At 35.0% G+C, this 21,153-nt stretch overlaps 6 non-coding genes across 6 annotated transcripts; all 6 read left to right on the top strand.

Annotated features, from left to right (window-relative positions):
* Positions 1–8,082: 8,082 nt before the first annotated feature.
* LOC126266127 (5S ribosomal RNA) lies at positions 8,083–8,201 on the top strand. The gene has a single exon (XR_007548602.1). It is a non-coding gene; the product is annotated as a 5S ribosomal RNA (ribosomal RNA).
* A 2,234-nt stretch (positions 8,202–10,435) lies between these two features.
* Positions 10,436–10,554, top strand: LOC126266126 (5S ribosomal RNA). The gene has a single exon (XR_007548601.1). It is a non-coding gene; the product is annotated as a 5S ribosomal RNA (ribosomal RNA).
* A 2,165-nt stretch (positions 10,555–12,719) lies between these two features.
* Positions 12,720–12,838, top strand: LOC126266125 (5S ribosomal RNA). The gene has a single exon (XR_007548600.1). It is a non-coding gene; the product is annotated as a 5S ribosomal RNA (ribosomal RNA).
* Positions 12,839–15,069: 2,231 nt separating this feature from the next.
* LOC126266124 (5S ribosomal RNA) lies at positions 15,070–15,188 on the top strand. Its single transcript, XR_007548599.1, has one exon. It is a non-coding gene; the product is annotated as a 5S ribosomal RNA (ribosomal RNA).
* A 2,163-nt stretch (positions 15,189–17,351) lies between these two features.
* On the top strand, positions 17,352–17,470 carry LOC126266123 (5S ribosomal RNA). Its single transcript, XR_007548598.1, has one exon. It is a non-coding gene; the product is annotated as a 5S ribosomal RNA (ribosomal RNA).
* Positions 17,471–19,706: 2,236 nt separating this feature from the next.
* On the top strand, positions 19,707–19,825 carry LOC126266122 (5S ribosomal RNA). The gene has a single exon (XR_007548597.1). It is a non-coding gene; the product is annotated as a 5S ribosomal RNA (ribosomal RNA).
* The last annotated feature ends 1,328 nt before the right edge of the window (positions 19,826–21,153 follow it).

The following is a 21,153-nucleotide window of genomic DNA, read 5'->3' as shown; positions in this document are numbered from 1 at the left end:
CTTAAAATTGACGTCCAACCGATAATATGCGTTGCTCTTGAACAATTTGAGAATGAAAAACTGTCGGCAACGGCCATACCACGTTGAAAATACCAGTTCTCGTCTCGTAGGTAAGTCTCGTGCCACGATAGCGTTGACATCATTAACGACGACCTCTGTAAATTACCGATTTTTAAGTGCATAAAACCGTCGAATTCTACCAAATGAGATTCAACGTACATATAGAGAAATAGACTCAGTTAATTGTTACTTTAGTTTAGTGTGTGCCGTTATAATTAGTTTTAGTTCTAATGATGTGAGAAACTTGACTCATCCCCTGTGAACACTCAGTGTTTTTGTTGGACTGCATAGTGCCGCCCAAAATAAAACGAACAATTGCCGGGCGCGGCAGAAGGAATGACGCAAACCTAGGTACAGGTGTAGCAAAACGATACTACTCAAAAAATAAAACAAAATCCGTAAGTACACCCCTTAGTAAGGAAGACAATTGTACTGAAAGCGTAACACCAGACGACCCCCAACTTTCGTCCACCAATGTATCTTTATCATCCGCCACGTCCCCATGCAAAATGAATGATAGCTCAAACATAAACAAACAAACCCCAAAATTAAATATTTCCCAGTCTGACCTATATATGTCAGACTATGAGAGGGATCAAGTGGCAAAAAGAGAATACCTTATCAATGTGGTAAAAAGTAAAATTTTCCCTGAAGGGCCCCTACACAACAAACCAGAAAGCTTCCTCCTCCCAAGCCTGGGGAATAACTCCTCAGAGTCAGTATCTGTGACTACCGAGGCTGTTGACACATCTGTACAACCAAGTCTGGATTCCAACAGCAAACAAATGTCACCACCCACACCCCAGTGCCTAATGCAGGTTGAGGCTCTGGTACACCGCCCTGCAACCAGGTCGAGTCCCAGCCCCGATAACAACACACACAACAATTACGGATCACTAGAAACTAGGGAATCCCGCATCAACAATGTAAACAATAACAAAATACAAGTAATAAATGACAACACAACAATTCCACCAAAGCAAAAATCAAAATACGATGGGGAACAAAAAAGTAAAACACCTGTTACTATGGACTACGATACAATTGAAACAGTAGAAACCACCCAAACAAAGCCACTAGAACCGTCGCAAACTGAAATTAGAGAAAACACCATCAATGATAAATTCCTCAAACCGAGAAAAACAACGTCATTAAAAACGATTATGACAAAGCGCATCGCCATAGAAGAGAAACTGATGCTGAATAATCGTTTTGAGAAACTAGAATCACTGAACAAACCCGAAAATGAAACGGGAGTACTACTCAACAAAAGAAAAAGACTGTCTCCACTTTTGCACGACATAACCAAAAAACACAAAAATAGAAACTCCGATTATACTGACACAGAAGACAGTGCAACTGAGAACAACCCGCAAACCCACAAAACTAAGACAAACACAAGAAAATCATCTAAGAAGTCCACCCCGCCGCCAATAGTTCTTGATGGGAAACCCTCAAAACACGAAGCACTACAAACACAACTGAATGACTTTATTAAGAAGGGATATAATATCAAATATACCAAAAACAATACCCACATATACATCAACGACTACCTCGAATACAAATTATACTTACACGAAATACAAAAAGAGAAAGTCGCATTCCACACTTACACCCATACCAACGAAAAAACACACGCGTTCGTAGTAAGGGGGCTGGATGGTGAGCCAGACACAGACACCATAGTAAATGACATAAAAACAAACCACGACATCATAGTACACCAGGTATATCGTCTCAGGTCCACGAAAAGACCACTCTTCATGGTCGTCACAGATTCTACAGTTACCTGCGATTGGCTGAACACAACTTGCAGATATATCCTTCACACCAGAGTTTTCTGGGAGAGAAGGAAAAATGAAAAGCAAATTATACAGTGTCATCGATGCCAACTGTGGGGCCATGCCACTAGTAACTGCAATAGGGATCCTAAGTGTCTGAAGTGCGGCAACCAACATGAGACGAAGACCTGTGCCAAGCCGAGGGAAGAACCCCCCAAATGCGCTAACTGCCAGGAGGCACATACCGCAAACAGTGTCAAATGCCCTGTATATATATACAAACTACAACAATTAGAGGAGCGCCGTAAACACAACAAATTCAACCCAAAAGCTCAACGATTAACCGGCCCAAAAACATTAACTGACCTGCCCAGACGCGATAACAGGGGAACCAATGGAGTAATTAACCCAACCAACCTACAAGAATACCCACCCCTGGAACGGACAACAATCGAAGTAAACAACCCAAAACCGAAGCTATCAGCACCAGCTAGCAACATTTGGATACAGAGGGCCCAAAAAAGTATAGCTACCAGCTCCGCACACAACGCCCAACGAGCAACTGGGCACCAACAGGATGACACTGATGGCCCTGAGGACATGGGAGCTCTGTTCTCGGTGGCCAGGGACTTGCAAAACGCAGTTAACATGAAGGAGATGGTGCAAGCTCTCCGCGACCTAACCGCAAGAATGTCCAACGCTGGCACCAAGCAGGAAAGATTCCAGGCTTTCCTACAATTCTGCATCTTTGACGTAAACAACTATGACATCTAGGCTGAAGATCTGCACTTGGAACGCTAACAGTGTTAATAACAAAATACCATGTTTAATTAATTTTCTGCACACACACAAAATAGACATAATGTGCATAACAGAAACAAAACTGTCCAGCAGACATAATTTCAAAATTAAAAACTATCTAACTTACAGAGAAGACAGGCAATACAACCCGGGTCACACCCGCCACACACACGGAGGAGTTGCAATCCTTGTTAAAAACTCCATCCCACACTCCAAAATAGATAGTATACCTAGTCATATAGAGAATATATCAATCAAACTAGCCGACGGAACCGTAATAATGTGCGCATACAACCCTCCATCCAACAATTTTTCTACACCACAAATAGACCAACTCTGCAAAAAGTATAACAAAACCATAATCTTAGGGGACCTTAACTCTCGCCACACAGCCTGGAACTGCCACAGAAATAATACCAACGGAGCCACCCTGTACAATTATATACTCAACTCGGACGTTGACCTCCTTTTCCCTGAAGAAGCCACGCACTATCCCAATAACGGGGGCACTCCATCAACAATAGACCTAGTCATAAGCAATGGAGTACGCAGAGTGACTGAACCAACTGTACTCCATGAACTAGACTCCGACCATGCCCCAGTGCTAATTAATATCCAACAAAAAAGAACAAATGTCCTCCAACAAACCAAATTCTGTTTCCGAGAAACGAACTGGGACATGTACAGGCACGAGCTAAACACTCTGACGGTCCTAAGAGGTCACATCACGGATTTGGAATCACTAAAGAGAGAAGTGGATTCATTCACACTCAATCTAAAAATAGCCAGGAACAAAACTACTAAGGTAACAAAAACCAAACCACCAGCAGATGATCTTCCAGATGATATAACAGAAGCTATCAAAACAAAAAACTACCACAAAAAACGTTGGCACAAATACAAACTCGACAATGACAAACAAATAATGAACCGGCTCAAAAACGAAATTACATATAAAATCGGGCAACACAGAAATAACGTGTGGCGGGACCTTCTGGGCAGGCTCCAAGCCACGGATTGCTCCTTATGGAGATACGTAAAGAAACTAAAAGGGGAACGTCCTATATACCCGACCATCCTCTACAACAACATCGAGCACATGTCCAACAAATCTAAAGCTACAGCCATCTCCACACACTTTGCAGAAATTCATAAAACTGATACGACAAACCTCACACCGGAACAAAACTACATACAGCAAATGGCTCAGAATATACACAAAGCTCAACCAGAGGTAATTCAAAACAATGAACTTGCTAAACTACTCACAAGGCCGAGTGAAGTGCAGCAAATTCTGCGAAAGCTGCCAAATAACAAAGCTCCAGGACCAGACGGTATCCAATACATCCTTTTAAAAAACATACCAAGGAAGACACTGGTCCATCTAACCTATATTATCAATGGTATTATTAGGCTGCAATACTTCCCAGAACAATGGAAACACGCTGTGGTTATCCCCGTACTAAAGCCCGGTAAACCGCCACATAACCCCAACTCATACAGGCCAATATCGCTACTAAGCTCTATTTCCAAGGTAGCCGAAAGAGTTATACTGCGACGCCTGGAAACAGCCGACTCACACCTACACATAACACCACACGAGCAGTTCGGATTCCGCCCCAAACATGGCACAGTCCTGCAGGTGGCGCGAATTGCTGAACACACTAAGAAGCACTGGAACTTCGGGAGAAACACAGTTGCACTCTTTTTAGATATGCAGAAAGCCTTCGATACCGTATGGTTGGATGGACTAGTGTATAAACTGGACCAGCTAAAACTGCCTAAATGTCTGGTCAAACTAATCGACTCGTATCTGCGAGGAAGGACCTTCCAGGTAAAAATCAGCGGGGAATTATCCGAAACACGAAACACTTCGGCAGGAGTACCACAGGGAACGGTGCTCGCACCAAAACTCTACAACTTCTATACCTCCGACATCCCTAAGTTTTCCCACACTAACTTGGCACTATACGCTGATGACACTGCCATCTACAGCTCGTCCTTTAGCTCACAGGTCGCCACCCAACAGATTAAAATCCATCTGGGCATGCTCACTGCGTTTTTTGAGAGATGGAAAATTAAAATAAATCCTGAAAAAACAGAATTGATCAACTTTACAAAAAAATACACTAACACAAGGATAGTATCTCCACCCACTATAGACGGAACCATCATTCCATGCAAAAAAGTCGTGAAATACTTAGGCACCTATCTGGACAATCGGCTGACCTTTAGACCTCATATAGACAAAATTAGACCAAAGATATTTGGTGCAATCAAGCCACTATATCCCCTAATCTCTGCAAACAGCCCCATGAGTAGAGATAACAAAATTAACTTATACACCACAATCCTCCGACCCATCATGACATACGCATGCCCCATCTGGTGTGGAGCCTCAATAACCGCCATTAACATACTACAACGACTGCAAAACAAAATACTGAGAATGGCAATCAGCGCACCCCAGAGAAGCAGAACCCGACACATACACGACACAACTGGAGTGCCATATGTACAGGATTACATCATCCAAGAGGCTAATAAATTCTACGAAAAACAAATACACCACTCGATACTCACAAAACACATGGCTGACGTCAGAATCCACAACATTGACCCTAATCACAGACACAAACCCCTCTACCATAAACTTCCAATTTTTCACAAACTCCCACCATAATGTCTGCCGCGCACTCAAAACTTTCCACTTAAAACGCAAAACGTAAAGACGCCCACTAAACCATAAAACATTATCCGAACAACGCGAAACCTCCCCCAAAAATGCTTCAACGGGTTTTTTGACTAAGTTTTTCCCGAGCGCACTAAATTGCAAAGCTGGCCATCCAGCAACAGTTTCCGCTAATTTCATCTACAGGTTCCATTATCTAAATCATATTGAGACAAAATGCCCCCAGAAATGCAACGACCATGTGAGGGGGGCCTTGGACCCATTTTGCTTTCAACATCGTTGCTGACGCTCGGAGATGCCACGACACCGGCAATTGGCCGTGCCAATCTCCAAGAAGGTGGACAACCCCGGACTCCATTCGGTAACCCACCCCCACAAGAACGGAGCCTACTATATATAGTGCCCACAGGAGTCTCGAGCTGTACGAGCCAATGATGTGTATTTTAACAAAAAGACAAATAAAATATATTTTAGTTTTAGTTTAGTTAGTTCTCGTCCGATCACTGAAGTCAAGCAACGTCGGGCGCGGTTAGTACTTGGATGGGTGACCGCTTGGGAATACCGCGTGCTGTTGCCTTTTTGCTGATTTCTCCTTGTATTTTTCTTAATTGATGTAATTTTTAGAAATATTTTATTAACAAAAAAAATATAAAAAGTCGATAAATGGTGGATGCGCGTCATACTTCCATTTTTTGTCGAAAAATTCGTCTAAATAACATTTACATTCGTCTCCATCACGTTTTTATACCTAAACAACAACAACACAAATGGTTTGTGTGAGTATGTCAATGAATGAATGGATGGATGAATGAATGTATGAATGAATGAGTGTGTGAGTGAGCGAGTGAGTGAGAGAATGGGTGAACTCGGATGACCGTTTCTTAATTCAATTTCAACATTTTGAGATTATTTATTTATAATTACAGTCAATTGTCAATTATCGATTATTAATTTTGTCAGTTTCCGAACGGGTTTCAAGCGAAAGCATCCCGTTGCAAATCGACGAATATCGATTTCAGTTAGTAGGTAGACGGACAGACAGATCTCTCGCGCGTCCGCACGTCCACATACGGCCGCCGCCCAGCGTCGACTGCTAGAGACTCTTATTAAATATAAACTATCTCCCATTTTGTCCGTGTACGCTTGCGTTTGCTTTTACGCCCGTCTGTGCTCACATTCGACACCTACATATGAAAATTTATTATTCATTAATATTATTAAATTAAATTAAATTAAATTAAATTAAATTAAATTAAATTAAATTAAATTAAATTAAATTAAATTAAATTAAATTAAATTAAATTAAATTAAATTAAATTAAATTAAATTAAATTAAATTAAATTAAATTAAATTAAATTAAATTAATTTAAATTAAATTAAAACTATTACGTGTAACTGTAATCTATTTATTTTATTTTCTTTGAAAATTTGTGTACATATTAGTCCTGTAATACCGTAAATTTAATACCGGTCCTGCCAACGAATATCTTTTTGTCGGTTCCACTATCAACGGAACGGAAACTGTTGTTGTTGTTGTTGTTGTTGTTGTTTTTTCAACCGGCACCGGTAGATCGGCGGATACATCGTCGAATAGTTTCCTAACGATGCGTCTGCTTGGTTTCAAAATTCTTCTTCTAGGTGTCGGACGATAAGAATCGAGAACGACGACATTCTTTTTAATATGTACTTCCTCTTTTCTTACCGTCTCCACCGCCTGTTTTCCCTTTAGGCTAGAAACCGGCTGAATAGGAGTCAAATCCGAAGGGAATATTGCGATTTCGTTGCTCGTGTTTGTTGTTGTTGTTGTTGTTGTTGTTGATGTTTCAGATATTGTAATTTTATTAGCGATGACTGGTTCCGGGGAAACAGACAGAGTCGGAGTGGGTGCGTCTGAAGCAGGTACGGTCGTTACTTTAGCGTTCGGTGACATCGATTCGGTCGATGTGCCCATGTCTCGTGTTAATTTTAATTTTTTAACCACACCGCTGTTTGTAAAATTGACATCGTCGTCGTCTCTATAATTCTCTCTGGTGCGTTTAGTTGATTTCCTATCGACGTTATCGACATTATCGTCACAGACGGTCGGATAGAAAAAGAAAATGGTTTTGCAGTAATGGAATAGCGACGTAACGAACGGCATGGTTGAACGATACCTAATATACTGATCAACGGCAGTAATGAACGTTATTTATAGGTGAGCAGTTACAGTTTCAGGTAGATTTTTACGCATGAATGCTTCATTGAGCAAACAGGTAATCGAGGATACACACGTACCGACGAAAATTTATTGAAACTAACAACAATAAAAACAATAATGAAAATATTAATGTCATTAATAATAATGTCAATAACAATAATAACAACAACAATAGTAATAAGAATAATTAAATAATAATAATAATAATAATAATAATAATAATAATAATAATAATAATGAAATAATAATAATTAAATAATAATAATAATAATAATTATAATAATTAAATAATAATAATTATAATAATTAAATAATAATAATAGTAATTAAATAATAATAATAATAGTAAAAAGAAGAAGAACAATAAAAATAACAACAATATGAATAATAATGAAAACAATAATTTATTTTAATTATTATACTTACGACAAACTGACTAAAACCCTGCACACTTTATGGTCCTCTGAAATCATCCTGATAACCTTAAAATTGACGTCCAACCGATAATATGCGTTGCTCTTGAACAATTTGAGAATGAAAAACTGTCGGCAACGGCCATACCACGTTGAAAATACCAGTTCTCGTCCGATCACTGAAGTCAAGCAACGTCGGGCGCGGTTAGTACTTGGATGGGTGACCGCTTGGGAATACCGCGTGCTGTTGCCTTTTTGCTGATTTCTCCTTGTATTTTTCTTAATTGATGTAATTTTTAGAAATATTTTATTAACAAAAAAAATATAAAAAGTCGATAAATGGTGGATGCGCGTCATACTTCCATTTTTTGTCGAAAAATTCGTCTAAATAACATTTACATTCGTCTCCATCACGTTTTTATACCTAAACAACAACAACACAAATGGTTTGTGTGAGTATGTCAATGAATGAATGGATGGATGAATGAATGTATGAATGAATGAGTGTGTGAGTGAGCGAGTGAGTGAGAGAATGGGTGAACTCGGATGACCGTTTCTTAATTCAATTTCAACATTTTGAGATTATTTATTTATAATTACAGTCAATTGTCAATTATCGATTATTAATTTTGTCAGTTTCCGAACGGGTTTCAAGCGAAAGCATCCCGTTGCAAATCGACGAATATCGATTTCAGTTAGTAGGTAGACGGACAGACAGATCTCTCGCGCGTCCGCACGTCCACATACGGCCGCCGCCCAGCGTCGACTGCTAGAGACTCTTATTAAATATAAACTATCTCCCATTTTGTCCGTGTACGCTTGCGTTTGCTTTTACGCCCGTCTGTGCTCACATTCGACACCTACATATGAAAATTTATTATTCATTAATATTATTAAATTAAATTAAATTAAATTAAATTAAATTAAATTAAATTAAATTAAATTAAATTAAATTAAATTAAATTAAATTAAATTAAATTAAATTAAATTAAATTAAATTAAATTAAATTAAATTAAATTAAATTAAATTAAATTAAATTAAATTAAATTAAATTAAATTAAATTAAATTAAATTAAATTAAATTAATTTAAATTAAATTAAAACTATTACGTGTAACTGTAATCTATTTATTTTATTTTCTTTGAAAATTTGTGTACATATTAGTCCTGTAATACCGTAAATTTAATACCGGTCCTGCCAACGAATATCTTTTTGTCGGTTCCACTATCAACGGAACGGAAACTGTTGTTGTTGTTGTTGTTGTTGTTGTTGTTTTTTCAACCGGCACCGGTAGATCGGCGGATACATCGTCGAATAGTTTCCTAACGATGCGTCTGCTTGGTTTCAAAATTCTTCTTCTAGGTGTCGGACGATAAGAATCGAGAACGACGACATTCTTTTTAATATGTACTTCCTCTTTTCTTACCGTCTCCACCGCCTGTTTTCCCTTTAGGCTAGAAACCGGCTGAATAGGAGTCAAATCCGAAGGGAATATTGCGATTTCGTTGCTCGTGTTTGTTGTTGTTGTTGTTGTTGTTGTTGATGTTTCAGATATTGTAATTTTATTAGCGATGACTGGTTCCGGGGAAACAGACAGAGTCGGAGTGGGTGCGTCTGAAGCAGGTACGGTCGTTACTTTAGCGTTCGGTGACATCGATTCGGTCGATGTGCCCATGTCTCGTGTTAATTTTAATTTTTTAACCACACCGCTGTTTGTAAAATTGACATCGTCGTCGTCTCTATAATTCTCTCTGGTGCGTTTAGTTGATTTCCTATCGACGTTATCGACATTATCGTCACAGACGGTCGGATAGAAAAAGAAAATGGTTTTGCAGTAATGGAATAGCGACGTAACGAACGGCATGGTTGAACGATACCTAATATACTGATCAACGGCAGTAATGAACGTTATTTATAGGTGAGCAGTTACAGTTTCAGGTAGATTTTTACGCATGAATGCTTCATTGAGCAAACAGGTAATCGAGGATACACACGTACCGACGAAAATTTATTGAAACTAACAACAATAAAAACAATAATGAAAATATTAATGTCATTAATAATAATGTCAATAACAATAATAACAACAACAATAGTAATAAGAATAATTAAATAATAATAATAATAATAATAATAATAATAATAATAATAATAATAATAATAATAATAATAATAATGAAATAATAATAATTAAATAATAATAATAATAATAATTATAATAATTAAATAATAATAATTATAATAATTAAATAATAATAATAGTAATTAAATAATAATAATAATAGTAAAAAGAAGAAGAACAATAAAAATAACAACAATATGAATAATAATGAAAACAATAATTTATTTTAATTATTATACTTACGACAAACTGACTAAAACCCTGCACACTTTATGGTCCTCTGAAATCATCCTGATAACCTTAAAATTGACGTCCAACCGATAATATGCGTTGCTCTTGAACAATTTGAGAATGAAAAACTGTCGGCAACGGCCATACCACGTTGAAAATACCAGTTCTCGTCCGATCACTGAAGTCAAGCAACGTCGGGCGCGGTTAGTACTTGGATGGGTGACCGCTTGGGAATACCGCGTGCTGTTGCCTTTTTGCTGATTTCTCCTTGTATTTTTCTTAATTGATGTAATTTTTAGAAATATTTTATTAACAAAAAAAATATAAAAAGTCGATAAATGGTGGATGCGCGTCATACTTCCATTTTTTGTCGAAAAATTCGTCTAAATAACATTTACATTCGTCTCCATCACGTTTTTATACCTAAACAACAACAACACAAATGGTTTGTGTGAGTATGTCAATGAATGAATGGATGGATGAATGAATGTATGAATGAATGAGTGTGTGAGTGAGCGAGTGAGTGAGAGAATGGGTGAACTCGGATGACCGTTTCTTAATTCAATTTCAACATTTTGAGATTATTTATTTATAATTACAGTCAATTGTCAATTATCGATTATTAATTTTGTCAGTTTCCGAACGGGTTTCAAGCGAAAGCATCCCGTTGCAAATCGACGAATATCGATTTCAGTTAGTAGGTAGACGGACAGACAGATCTCTCGCGCGTCCGCACGTCCACATACGGCCGCCGCCCAGCGTCGACTGCTAGAGACTCTTATTAAATATAAACTATCTCCCATTTTGTCCCTGTACGTTTGCGTTTGCTTTTACGCCCGTCTGTGCTCACATTCGACACCTACATATGAAAATTTATTATTCATTAATATTATTAAATTAAATTAAATTAAATTAAATTAAATTAAATTAAATTAAATTAAATTAAATTAAATTAAATTAAATTAAATTAAATTAAATTAAATTAAATTAAATTAAATTAAATTAAATTAAATTAAATTAAATTAAATTAAATTAAATTAATTTAAATTAAATTAAAACTATTACGTGTAACTGTAATCTATTTATTTTATTTTCTTTGAAAATTTGTGTACATATTAGTCCTGTAATACCGTAAATTTAATACCGGTCCTGCCAACGAATATCTTTTTGTCGGTTCCACTATCAACGGAACGGAAACTGTTGTTGTTGTTGTTGTTGTTGTTGTTTTTTCAACCGGCACCGGTAGATCGGCGGATACATCGTCGAATAGTTTCCTAACGATGCGTCTGCTTGGTTTCAAAATTCTTCTTCTAGGTGTCGGACGATAAGAATCGAGAACGACGACATTCTTTTTAATATGTACTTCCTCTTTTCTTACCGTCTCCACCGCCTGTTTTCCCTTTAGGCTAGAAACCGGCTGAATAGGAGTCAAATCCGAAGGGAATATTGCGATTTCGTTGCTCGTGTTTGTTGTTGTTGTTGTTGTTGTTGTTGATGTTTCAGATATTGTAATTTTATTAGCGATGACTGGTTCCGGGGAAACAGACAGAGTCGGAGTGGGTGCGTCTGAAGCAGGTACGGTCGTTACTTTAGCGTTCGGTGACATCGATTCGGTCGATGTGCCCATGTCTCGTGTTAATTTTAATTTTTTAACCACACCGCTGTTTGTAAAATTGACATCGTCGTCGTCTCTATAATTCTCTCTGGTGCGTTTAGTTGATTTCCTATCGACGTTATCGACATTATCGTCACAGACGGTCGGATAGAAAAAGAAAATGGTTTTGCAGTAATGGAATAGCGACGTAACGAACGGCATGGTTGAACGATACCTAATATACTGATCAACGGCAGTAATGAACGTTATTTATAGGTGAGCAGTTACAGTTTCAGGTAGATTTTTACGCATGAATGCTTCATTGAGCAAACAGGTAATCGAGGATACACACGTACCGACGAAAATTTATTGAAACTAACAACAATAAAAACAATAATGAAAATATTAATGTCATTAATAATAATGTCAATAACAATAATAACAACAACAATAGTAATAAGAATAATTAAATAATAATAATAATAATAATAATAATAATAATAATAATAATAATGAAATAATAATAATTAAATAATAATAATAATAATAATTATAATAATTAAATAATAATAATTATAATAATTAAATAATAATAATAGTAATTAAATAATAATAATAATAGTAAAAAGAAGAAGAACAATAAAAATAACAACAATATGAATAATAATGAAAACAATAATTTATTTTAATTATTATACTTACGACAAACTGACTAAAACCCTGCACACTTTATGGTCCTCTGAAATCATCCTGATAACCTTAAAATTGACGTCCAACCGATAATATGCGTTGCTCTTGAACAATTTGAGAATGAAAAACTGTCGGCAACGGCCATACCACGTTGAAAATACCAGTTCTCGTCCGATCACTGAAGTCAAGCAACGTCGGGCGCGGTTAGTACTTGGATGGGTGACCGCTTGGGAATACCGCGTGCTGTTGCCTTTTTGCTGATTTCTCCTTGTATTTTTCTTAATTGATGTAATTTTTAGAAATATTTTATTAACAAAAAAAATATAAAAAGTCGATAAATGGTGGATGCGCGTCATACTTCCATTTTTTGTCGAAAAATTCGTCTAAATAACATTTACATTCGTCTCCATCACGTTTTTATACCTAAACAACAACAACACAAATGGTTTGTGTGAGTATGTCAATGAATGAATGGATGGATGAATGAATGTATGAATGAATGAGTGTGTGAGTGAGCGAGTGAGTGAGAGAATGGGTGAACTCGGATGACCGTTTCTTAATTCAATTTCAACATTTTGAGATTATTTATTTATAATTACAGTCAATTGTCAATTATCGATTATTAATTTTGTCAGTTTCCGAACGGGTTTCAAGCGAAAGCATCCCGTTGCAAATCGACGAATATCGATTTCAGTTAGTAGGTAGACGGACAGACAGATCTCTCGCGCGTCCGCACGTCCACATACGGCCGCCGCCCAGCGTCGACTGCTAGAGACTCTTATTAAATATAAACTATCTCCCATTTTGTCCGTGTACGCTTGCGTTTGCTTTTACGCCCGTCTGTGCTCACATTCGACACCTACATATGAAAATTTATTATTCATTAATATTATTAAATTAAATTAAATTAAATTAAATTAAATTAAATTAAATTAAATTAAATTAAATTAAATTAAATTAAATTAAATTAAATTAAATTAAATTAAATTAAATTAAATTAAATTAAATTAAATTAAATTAAATTAAATTAAATTAAATTAAATTAAATTAAATTAAATTAAATTAAATTAAATTAAATTAAATTAATTTAAATTAAATTAAAACTATTACGTGTAACTGTAATCTATTTATTTTATTTTCTTTGAAAATTTGTGTACATATTAGTCCTGTAATACCGTAAATTTAATACCGGTCCTGCCAACGAATATCTTTTTGTCGGTTCCACTATCAACGGAACGGAAACTGTTGTTGTTGTTGTTGTTGTTGTTGTTGTTTTTTCAACCGGCACCGGTAGATCGGCGGATACATCGTCGAATAGTTTCCTAACGATGCGTCTGCTTGGTTTCAAAATTCTTCTTCTAGGTGTCGGACGATAAGAATCGAGAACGACGACATTCTTTTTAATATGTACTTCCTCTTTTCTTACCGTCTCCACCGCCTGTTTTCCCTTTAGGCTAGAAACCGGCTGAATAGGAGTCAAATCCGAAGGGAATATTGCGATTTCGTTGCTCGTGTTTGTTGTTGTTGTTGTTGTTGTTGTTGATGTTTCAGATATTGTAATTTTATTAGCGATGACTGGTTCCGGGGAAACAGACAGAGTCGGAGTGGGTGCGTCTGAAGCAGGTACGGTCGTTACTTTAGCGTTCGGTGACATCGATTCGGTCGATGTGCCCATGTCTCGTGTTAATTTTAATTTTTTAACCACACCGCTGTTTGTAAAATTGACATCGTCGTCGTCTCTATAATTCTCTCTGGTGCGTTTAGTTGATTTCCTATCGACGTTATCGACATTATCGTCACAGACGGTCGGATAGAAAAAGAAAATGGTTTTGCAGTAATGGAATAGCGACGTAACGAACGGCATGGTTGAACGATACCTAATATACTGATCAACGGCAGTAATGAACGTTATTTATAGGTGAGCAGTTACAGTTTCAGGTAGATTTTTACGCATGAATGCTTCATTGAGCAAACAGGTAATCGAGGATACACACGTACCGACGAAAATTTATTGAAACTAACAACAATAAAAACAATAATGAAAATATTAATGTCATTAATAATAATGTCAATAACAATAATAACAACAACAATAGTAATAAGAATAATTAAATAATAATAATAATAATAATAATAATAATAATAATAATAATAATAATAATAATAATAATAATGAAATAATAATAATTAAATAATAATAATAATAATAATTATAATAATTAAATAATAATAATTATAATAATTAAATAATAATAATAGTAATTAAATAATAATAATAATAGTAAAAAGAAGAAGAACAATAAAAATAACAACAATATGAATAATAATGAAAACAATAATTTATTTTAATTATTATACTTACGACAAACTGACTAAAACCCTGCACACTTTATGGTCCTCTGAAATCATCCTGATAACCTTAAAATTGACGTCCAACCGATAATATGCGTTGCTCTTGAACAATTTGAGAATGAAAAACTGTCGGCAACGGCCATACCACGTTGAAAATACCAGTTCTCGTCCGATCACTGAAGTCAAGCAACGTCGGGCGCGGTTAGTACTTGGATGGGTGACCGCTTGGGAATACCGCGTGCTGTTGCCTTTTTGCTGATTTCTCCTTGTATTTTTCTTAATTGATGTAATTTTTAGAAATATTTTATTAACAAAAAAAATATAAAAAGTCGATAAATGGTGGATGCGCGTCATACTTCCATTTTTTGTCGAAAAATTCGTCTAAATAACATTTACATTCGTCTCCATCACGTTTTTATACCTAAACAACAACAACACAAATGGTTTGTGTGAGTATGTCAATGAATGAATGGATGGATGAATGAATGTATGAATGAATGAGTGTGTGAGTGAGCGAGTGAGTGAGAGAATGGGTGAACTCGGATGACCGTTTCTTAATTCAATTTCAACATTTTGAGATTATTTATTTATAATTACAGTCAATTGTCAATTATCGATTATTAATTTTGTCAGTTTCCGAACGGGTTTCAAGCGAAAGCATCCCGTTGCAAATCGACGAATATCGATTTCAGTTAGTAGGTAGACGGACAGACAGATCTCTCGCGCGTCCGCACGTCCACATACGGCCGCCGCCCAGCGTCGACTGCTAGAGACTCTTATTAAATATAAACTATCTCCCATTTTGTCCCTGTACGTTTGCGTTTGCTTTTACGCCCGTCTGTGCTCACATTCGACACCTACATATGAAAATTTATTATTCATTAATATTATTAAATTAAATTAAATTAAATTAAATTAAATTAAATTAAATTAAATTAAATTAAATTAAATTAAATTAAATTAAATTAAATTAAATTAAATTAAATTAAATTAAATTAAATTAAATTAAATTAAATTAAATTAAATTAAATTAATTTAAATTAAATTAAAACTATTACGTGTAACTGTAATCTATTTATTTTATTTTCTTTGAAAATTTGTGTACATATTAGTCCTGTAATACCGTAAATTTAATACCGGTCCTGCCAACGAATATCTTTTTGTCGGTTCCACTATCAACGGAACGGAAACTGTTGTTGTTGTTGTTGTTGTTGTTGTTTTTTCAACCGGCACCGGTAGATCGGCGGATACATCGTCGAATAGTTTCCTAACGATGCGTCTGCTTGGTTTCAAAATTCTTCTTCTAGGTGTCGGACGATAAGAATCGAGAACGACGACATTCTTTTTAATATGTACTTCCTCTTTTCTTACCGTCTCCACCGCCTGTTTTCCCTTTAGGCTAGAAACCGGCTGAATAGGAGTCAAATCCGAAGGGAATATTGCGATTTCGTTGCTCGTGTTTGTTGTTGTTGTTGTTGTTGTTGTTGATGTTTCAGATATTGTAATTTTATTAGCGATGACTGGTTCCGGGGAAACAGACAGAGTCGGAGTGGGTGCGTCTGAAGCAGGTACGGTCGTTACTTTAGCGTTCGGTGACATCGATTCGGTCGATGTGCCCATGTCTCGTGTTAATTTTAATTTTTTAACCACACCGCTGTTTGTAAAATTGACATCGTCGTCGTCTCTATAATTCTCTCTGGTGCGTTTAGTTGATTTCCTATCGACGTTATCGACATTATCGTCACAGACGGTCGGATAGAAAAAGAAAATGGTTTTGCAGTAATGGAATAGCGACGTAACGAACGGCATGGTTGAACGATACCTAATATACTGATCAACGGCAGTAATGAACGTTATTTATAGGTGAGCAGTTACAGTTTCAGGTAGATTTTTACGCATGAATGCTTCATTGAGCAAACAGGTAATCGAGGATACACACGTACCGACGAAAATTTATTGAAACTAACAACAATAAAAACAATAATGAAAATATTAATGTCATTAATAATAATGTCAATAACAATAATAACAACAACAATAGTAATAAGAATAATTAAATAATAATAATAATAATAATAATAATAATAATAATAATAATAATAATGAAATAATAATAATTAAATAATAATAATAATAATAATTATAATAATTAAATAATAATAATTATAATAATTAAATAATAATAATAGTAATTAAATAATAATAATAATAGTAAAAAGAAGAAGAACAATAAAAATAACAACAATATGAATAATAATGAAAACAATAATTTATTTTAATTATTATACTTACGACAAACTGACTAAAACCCTGCACACTTTATGGTCCTCTGAAATCATCCTGATAACCTTAAAATTGACGTCCAACCGATAATATGCGTTGCTCTTGAACAATTTGAGAATGAAAAACTGTCGGCAACGGCCATACCACGTTGAAAATACCAGTTCTCGTCCGATCACTGAAGTCAAGCAACGTCGGGCGCGGTTAGTACTTGGATGGGTGACCGCTTGGGAATACCGCGTGCTGTTGCCTTTTTGCTGATTTCTCCTTGTATTTTTCTTAATTGATGTAATTTTTAGAAATATTTTATTAACAAAAAAAATATAAAAAGTCGATAAATGGTGGATGCGCGTCATACTTCCATTTTTTGTCGAAAAATTCGTCTAAATAACATTTACATTCGTCTCCATCACGTTTTTATACCTAAACAACAACAACACAAATGGTTTGTGTGAGTATGTCAATGAATGAATGGATGGATGAATGAATGTATGAATGAATGAGTGTGTGAGTGAGCGAGTGAGTGAGAGAATGGGTGAACTCGGATGACCGTTTCTTAATTCAATTTCAACATTTTGAGATTATTTATTTATAATTACAGTCAATTGTCAATTATCGATTATTAATTTTGTCAGTTTCCGAACGGGTTTCAAGCGAAAGCATCCCGTTGCAAATCGACGAATATCGATTTCAGTTAGTAGGTAGACGGACAGACAGATCTCTCGCGCGTCCGCACGTCCACATACGGCCGCCGCCCAGCGTCGACTGCTAGAGACTCTTATTAAATATAAACTATCTCCCATTTTGTCCGTGTACGTTTGCGTTTGCTTTTACGCCCGTCTGTGCTCACATTCGACACCTACATATGAAAATTTATTATTCATTAATATTATTAAATTAAATTAAATTAAATTAAATTAAATTAAATTAAATTAAATTAAATTAAATTAAATTAAATTAAATTAAATTAAATTAAATTAAATTAAATTAAATTAAATTAAATTAAATTAAATTAAATTAAATTAAATTAAATTAAATTAAATTAAATTAAATTAAATTAAATTAAATTAAATTAAATTAAATTAAATTAAATTAAATTAAATTAATTTAAATTAAATTAAAACTATTACGTGTAACTGTAATCTATTTATTTTATTTTCTTTGAAAATTTGTGTACATATTAGTCCTGTAATACCGTAAATTTAATACCGGTCCTGCCAACGAATATCTTTTTGTCGGTTCCACTATCAACGGAACGGAAACTGTTGTTGTTGTTGTTGTTGTTGTTGTTGTTGTTTTTTCAACCGGCACCGGTAGATCGGCGGATACATCGTCGAATAGTTTCCTAACGATGCGTCTGCTTGGTTTCAAAATTCTTCTTCTAGGTGTCGGACGATAAGAATCGAGAACGACGACATTCTTTTTAATATGTACTTCCTCTTTTCTTACCGTCTCCACCGCCTGTTTTCCCTTTAGGCTAGAAACCGGCTGAATAGGAGTCAAATCCGAAGGGAATATTGCGATTTCGTTGCTCGTGTTTGTTGTTGTTGTTGTTGTTGTTGTTGATGTTTCAGATATTGTAATTTTATTAGCGATGACTGGTTCCGGGGAAACAGACAGAGTCGGAGTGGGTGCGTCTGAAGCAGGTACGGTCGTTACTTTAGCGTTCGGTGACATCGATTCGGTCGATGTGCCCATGTCTCGTGTTAATTTTAATTTTTTAACCACACCGCTGTTTGTAAAATTGACATCGTCGTCGTCTCTATAATTCTCTCTGGTGCGTTTAGTTGATTTCCTATCGACGTTATCGACATTATCGTCACAGACGGTCGGATAGAAAAAGAAAATGGTTTTTCAGTAATGGAATAGCGACGTAACGAACGGCATGGTTGAACGATACCTAATATACTGATCAACGGCAGTAATGAACGTTATTTATAGGTGAGCAGTTACAGTTTCAGGTAGATTTTTACGCATGAATGCTTCATTGAGCAAACAGGTAATCGAGGATACACACGTACCGACGAAAATTTATTGAAACTAACAACAATAAAAACAATAATGAAAATATTAATGTCATTAATAATAATGTCAATAACAATAATAACAACAACAATAGTAATAAGAATAATTAAATAATAATAATAATAATAATAATAATAATAATAATAATAATGAAATAATAATAATTAAATAATAATAATAATAATAATAATTATAATAATTAAATAATAATAATTATAATAATTAAATAATAATAATAGTAATTAAATAATAATAATAATAGTAAAAAGAAGAAGAACAATAAAAATAACAACAATATGAATAATAATGAAAACAATAATTTATTTTAATTATTATACTTACGACAAACTGACTAAAACCCTGCACACTTTATGGTCCTCTGAAATCATCCTGATAACCTTAAAATTGACGTCCAACCGATAATATGCGTTGCTCTTGAACAATTTGAGAATGAAAAACTGTCGGCAACGGCCATACCACGTTGAAAATACCAGTTCTCGTCCGATCACTGAAGTCAAGCAACGTCGGGCGCGGTTAGTACTTGGATGGGTGACCGCTTGGGAATACCGCGTGCTGTTGCCTTTTTGCTGATTTCTCCTTGTATTTTTCTTAATTGATGTAATTTTTAGAAATATTTTATTAACAAAAAAAATATAAAAAGTCGATAAATGGTGGATGCGCGTCATACTTCCATTTTTTGTCGAAAAATTCGTCTAAATAACATTTACATTCGTCTCCATCACGTTTTTATACCTAAACAACAACAACACAAATGGTTTGTGTGAGTATGTCAATGAATGAATGGATGGATGAATGAATGTATGAATGAATGAGTGTGTGAGTGAGCGAGTGAGTGAGAGAATGGGTGAACTCGGATGACCGTTTCTTAATTCAATTTCAACATTTTGAGATTATTTATTTATAATTACAGTCAATTGTCAATTATCGATTATTAATTTTGTCAGTTTCCGAACGGGTTTCAAGCGAAAGCATCCCGTTGCAAATCGACGAATATCGATTTCAGTTAGTAGGTAGACGGACAGACAGATCTCTCGCGCGTCCGCACGTCCACATACGGCCGCCGCCCAGCGTCGACTGCTAGAGACTCTTATTAAATATAAACTATCTCCCATTTTGTCCCTGTACGTTTGCGTTTGCTTTTACGCCCGTCTGTGCTCACATTCGACACCTACATATGAAAATTTATTATTCATTAATATTATTAAATTAAATTAAATTAAATTAAATTAAATTAAATTAAATTAAATTAAATTAAATTAAATTAAATTAAATTAAATTAAATTAAATTAAATTAAATTAAATTAAATTAAATTAAATTAAATTAAATTAAATTAAATTAAATTAAATTAAATTAAATTAAATTAAATTAAATTAAATTAAATTAAATTAAATTAAATTAAATTAATTTAAATTAAATTAAAACTATTACGTGTAACTGTAATCTATTTATTTTATTTTCTTTGAAAATTTGTGTACATATTAGTCCTGTAATACCGTAAATTTAATACCGGTCCTGCCAACGAATATCTTTTTGTCGGTTCCACTATCAACGGAACGGAAACTGTTGTTGTTGTTGTTGTTGTTGTTGTTTTTTCAACCGGCACCGGTAGATCGGCGGATACATCGTCGAATAGTTTCCTAACGATGCGTCTGCTTGGTTTCAAAATTCTTCTTCTAGGTGTCGGACGATAAGAATCGAGAACGACGACATTCTTTTTAATATGTACTTCCTCTTTTCTTACCGTCTCCACCGCCTGTTTTCCCTTTAGGCTAGAAACCGGCTGAATAGGAGTCAAATCCGAAGGGAATATTGCGATTTCGTTGCTCGTGTTTGTTGTTGTTGTTGTTGTTGTTGTTGATGTTTCAGATATTGTAATTTTATTAGCGAT

Source organism: Aethina tumida, chromosome 6, assembly GCF_024364675.1.
Source record: "Aethina tumida isolate Nest 87 chromosome 6, icAetTumi1.1, whole genome shotgun sequence".
In the NCBI taxonomy this organism is placed as follows: Eukaryota; Metazoa; Arthropoda; class Insecta; order Coleoptera; family Nitidulidae; genus Aethina; species Aethina tumida.
This window is presented reverse-complemented; position numbering and strand designations above follow the sequence as displayed.